The sequence below is a fragment of the Schistocerca serialis genome, unplaced genomic scaffold (assembly GCF_023864345.2).
Source record: "Schistocerca serialis cubense isolate TAMUIC-IGC-003099 unplaced genomic scaffold, iqSchSeri2.2 HiC_scaffold_655, whole genome shotgun sequence".
Lineage (NCBI taxonomy): Eukaryota > Metazoa > Arthropoda > Insecta > Orthoptera > Acrididae > Schistocerca > Schistocerca serialis.
The window spans coordinates 1-5,000 of record NW_026048250.1 but is presented as its reverse complement, the minus strand read 5'-3'; the positions used below and the strand labels follow the sequence as shown (position 1 = coordinate 5,000).

At 52.2% G+C, this 5,000-nt stretch overlaps 1 non-coding gene across 1 annotated transcript; it reads left to right on the top strand.

Annotated features, from left to right (window-relative positions):
- Positions 1–3,169: 3,169 nt before the first annotated feature.
- LOC126449110 (small subunit ribosomal RNA) lies at positions 3,170–5,000 on the top strand (the record flags this gene model as incomplete). Its single annotated transcript, XR_007584337.1, has 1 exon — positions 3,170–5,000. It is a non-coding gene; the product is annotated as a small subunit ribosomal RNA (ribosomal RNA).

Sequence of the window (5,000 nt, the reverse complement as noted above, 5' to 3'; positions counted from 1 at the left end):
TACACAGGGGTACACCCAACATCACAATACTGCCTCCTGTCACAGCACACAAACAATGGCAGGAATGAAAGACACAGGTCTGCCACAAGCATGGAATCAGAGCGCCGCCTGTCATGAGCCAAAGGTGCATCCTGACGTGGCAAATCAGATGATGCCGCAGGCATCCACTTACTATAATCACAATCAACAAACCGGCCGCCGCCGCCGCCGCCCCCCCCCCCCCCCCCCCCCCAATACACCTTTCCTTACAACAATGTGTACCTTAACCTAACCCATATTGCGCCTTAACCTAACCCATATTGCGCCTTAACCTAACCCATATTGCGCCTTAACCTAACCCATATTGCGCCTTAACCTAACCCATATTGCGCCTTAACCTAACCCATATTGCGCCTTAACCTAACCCATATTGCGCCTTAACCTAACCCATATTGCGCCTTAACCTAACCCATATTGCGCCTTAACCTAACCCATATTGCGCCTTAACCTAACCCATATTGCGCCTTAACCTAACCCATATTGCGCCTTAACCTAACCCATATTGCGCCTTAACCTAACCCATATTGCGCCTTAACCTAACCCATATTGCGCCTTAACCTAACCTATATTGTCCCTTAACCTAACCCATATTGTCGCTTAACCTAACCTATATTGCGCCTTAACCTAACCCATATTGCGCCTTAACCTAACCCATATTGTCCCTTAACCTAACCCATATTGTCCCTTAACCTAACCTATATTGTCCCTTAACCTAACCTATATTGTCCCTTAACCTAACCCATATTGTCCTTAACCTAACCTATATTGTCCCTTAACCTAACCTATATTGTCCCTTAACCTAACCTATATTGTCCCTTAACCTAACCTATATTGTCCCTTAACCTAACCTATATTGTCCCTTAACCTAACCTATATTGTCCCTTAACCTAACCTATATTGTCCCTTAACCTAACCCATATTGTCCCTTAACCTAACCGATATTGTCCCTTAACCTAACCTATATTGTCCCTTAACCTAACCTATATTGTCCCTTAACCTAACCTATATTGTCCCTTAACCTAACCTATATTGTCCCTTAACCTAACCTATATTGTCCCTTAACCTAACCTATATTGTCCCTTAACCTAACCTATATTGTCCCTTAACCTAACCTATATTGTCCCTTAACCTAACCTATATTGTCCCTTAACCTAACCTATATTGTCCCTTAACCTAACCTATATTGTCCCTTAACCTAACCTATATTGTCCCTTAACCTAACCCATATTGTCCCTTAACCTAACCCATATTGTCCCTTAACCTAACCCATATTGTCCCTTAACCTAACCCATATTGTCCCTTAACCTAACCTATATTGTCCCTTAACCTAACCCATATTGTCCCTTAACCTAACCCATATTGTACCGTAACCTAACCTATATTGTACCTTAACCTAACCTATATTGTACCTTAACCCAACACACGTTGGGCCTTAACCTGCTCTGTAATTGTCATACGACGCGTTAAATTAGTGTAGTGTTGCCTAACTGCAACCCCCGCAATATAGTTTGCTACTCGCACTGCCCGGTCCCCAGAGTATCGCTTCATGTTAAACACCTTGCAGCTATACACTGTAATGCGGATGGCAGCAGGACGTACATGCTCAATGCCCTTCGCAGTTGTTCATTGGCATTCGCATGGCGAAGCACAGCCTACGTTGTGGTACGGCTTGTGTCAACTGTCCGCTGATGTTGTACGTCCAAATCACACACTGTACTGCACATTGGTCCTCATGTACTGAATGATACATCGTGGTACATGTGTGACCGTACCACGACTGCGCCAACAACGGCGAACCATACGGTCCAAATATTGTGCACTCAGCTACGTGTCGTCTCCCTATAAGAGCTGGATTGAAGTATGGTATGCCGTGGATGGCGATCAGCATGAGCCGTCTGTTGATGTAGTGGCGCGTGTTGTCAGACGTAGTCGTCTCTTCTCACACACCGTGATAGCATGGTGCACTGCGTTCCACATCTGCGACATGCGACAGAGGCCGGTTGACAGTCGTTCGCGCAATGGACATCGCATACGTACGGGGGCCACCTTCCACGTGTTCGCGAAGCGTGCACATGTTGTTGCGTGTATGTGGGCAGACATAGTGTGTCGTGACACCTGACACAGGCATGCAACAATCGTTGAATTTGCAAATGGCGATGGACGTCTACGTTTGCTGGTGACGTTACGCAAATGAAGAACTGGTAAACCGTTGTGGTGCGGTTGTTCTCGCTAGAGGTGAATCAGTGATGGCGACGATCGGTTGAGCTACCAACCGGTTGTTTCAGCGATACCCACCATGCCCACGAACGTGAATGGCATGTGGGTGTGAAGCGATACGCGGCGGTGGCTGGGTGGGACCGTCCCCGGCCGGTGAGGGGGGGCCTCCCGCGTGCTGGCCGCGCGGTGCGTGGGCGCACGCGCTACAGCCGGCTGGTGGGGGCGGCCAGTGGCAGGCGCGCCGGCCGACGGAGGCGGCAGGCGGCGCAGCTGCGCGCCGGCGCACCCTGCACGCGGCGCCGTGCGGCCAAAGTAGGTCCTCGCGGGCCCGGTGCGAAGCGCGGTGGACATCTGCAGTGTGCTGGTCCGATTGAGGACTGTGTGCGCTGAGGATGCGCCGCCGCCCGGCGCTCGGCGCCGCGACGCCGTCTGCTGCTCGGTCGCCTCTGCGGTTCTCGCAGGTGGATTGTATCGCAGCTGTGCGGACGTGTTGGCGCGTGCGCTGTGCTGGGAGAGTTCGCTTCGGCACCCAAGTGGGGCTTTTGTCCTTCTGTGGCGCTGGCGTTGGAGCTGCCGGCCACCGTAGGTGGCGCGTGTTGTCTCCCGCCGGCAATGCCACGACAGCACGCTCCCGGGCCTCTGTCGGCAGCGGCAAGCTCAGTTGGGAGCACGGGTGGTCGCACCTAAAGCGTCTACTCGCCAAACTCCGGGCGATTGCGCCTCTCTCGAACCCGACCAAGTACTTAGGACGGCGCTGCGCGCCGCCGGGACCTGAGAGGGTTTCGAGGTGTATTGTGCAGGGGAGCTCAGCCTCCTCCTGTTTGCAGAATAATTGAGCGGACGCTTGCGTGTTCGCGCGGGCCCCCGGGACACACTCCCGGGCGGCCGGCTGCTCAGCTCTAGTTGACGCAGCTCCCTGGTTGATCCTGCCAGTAGTCATATGCTTGTCTCAAAGATTAAGCCATGCATGTCTCAGTACAAGCCGCATTAAGGTGAAACCGCGAATGGCTCATTAAATCAGTTATGGTTCCTTAGATCGTACCCACGTTACTTGGATAACTGTGGTAATTCTAGAGCTAATACATGCAAACAGAGTCCCGACCAGAGATGGAAGGGACGCTTTTATTAGATCAAAACCAATCGGTCGGCTCGTCCGGTCCGTTTGCCTTGGTGACTCTGAATAACTTTGGGCTGATCGCACGGTCCTCGTACCGGCGACGCATCTTTCAAATGTCTGCCTTATCAACTGTCGATGGTAGGTTCTGCGCCTACCATGGTTGTAACGGGTAACGGGGAATCAGGGTTCGATTCCGGAGAGGGAGCCTGAGAAACGGCTACCACATCCAAGGAAGGCAGCAGGCGCGCAAATTACCCACTCCCGGCACGGGGAGGTAGTGACGAAAAATAACGATACGGGACTCATCCGAGGCCCCGTAATCGGAATGAGTACACTTTAAATCCTTTAACGAGTATCTATTGGAGGGCAAGTCTGGTGCCAGCAGCCGCGGTAATTCCAGCTCCAATAGCGTATATTAAAGTTGTTGCGGTTAAAAAGCTCGTAGTTGGATTTGTGTCCCACGCTGTTGGTTCACCGCCCGTCGGTGTTTAACTGGCATGTATCGTGGGACGTCCTGCCGGTGGGGCGAGCTGAAGGCGTGCGACGCGCCTCGTGCGTGCTCGTGCGTCCCGAGGCGGACCCCGTTGCAATCCTACCAGGGTGCTCTTGAGTGAGTGTCTCGGTGGGCCGGCACGTTTACTTTGAACAAATTAGAGTGCTTAAAGCAGGCAAGCCCGCCTGAATACTGTGTGCATGGAATAATGGAATAGGACCTCGGTTCTATTTTGTTGGTTTTCGGAACCCGAGGTAATGATTAATAGGGACAGGCGGGGGCATTCGTATTGCGACGTTAGAGGTGAAATTCTTGGATCGTCGCAAGACGAACAGAAGCGAAAGCATTTGCCAAGTATGTTTTCATTAATCAAGAACGAAAGTTAGAGGTTCGAAGGCGATCAGATACCGCCCTAGTTCTAACCATAAACGATGCCAGCCAGCGATCCGCCGCAGTTCCTCCGATGACTCGGCGGGCAGCCTCCGGGAAACCAAAGCTTTTGGGTTCCGGGGGAAGTATGGTTGCAAAGCTGAAACTTAAAGGAATTGACGGAAGGGCACCACCAGGAGTGGAGCCTGCGGCTTAATTTGACTCAACACGGGAAACCTCACCAGGCCCGGACACCGGAAGGATTGACAGATTGATAGCTCTTTCTTGATTCGGTGGGTGGTGGTGCATGGCCGTTCTTAGTTGGTGGAGCGATTTGTCTGGTTAATTCCGATAACGAACGAGACTCTAGCCTGCTAACTAGTCGCGTGACATCCTTCGTGCTGTCAGCGATTACTTTTCTTCTTAGAGGGACAGCGGCTTCTAGCCGCACGAGATTGAGCAATAACAGGTCTGTGATGCCCTTAGATGTTCTGGGCCGCACGCGCGCTACACTGAAGGAATCAGCGTGTCTTCCTAGGCCGAAAGGTCGGGGTAACCCGCTGAACCTCCTTCGTGCTAGGGATTGGGGCTTGCAATTGTTCCCCATGAACGAGGAATTCCCAGTAAGCGCGAGTCATAAGCTCGCGTTGATTACGTCCCTGCCCTTTGTACACACCGCCCGTCGCTACTACCGATTGAATGATTTAGTGAGGTCTTCGGACTGGTACGCGGCATTGACTCTGTCGTTGCCGATGCTACCGGAAA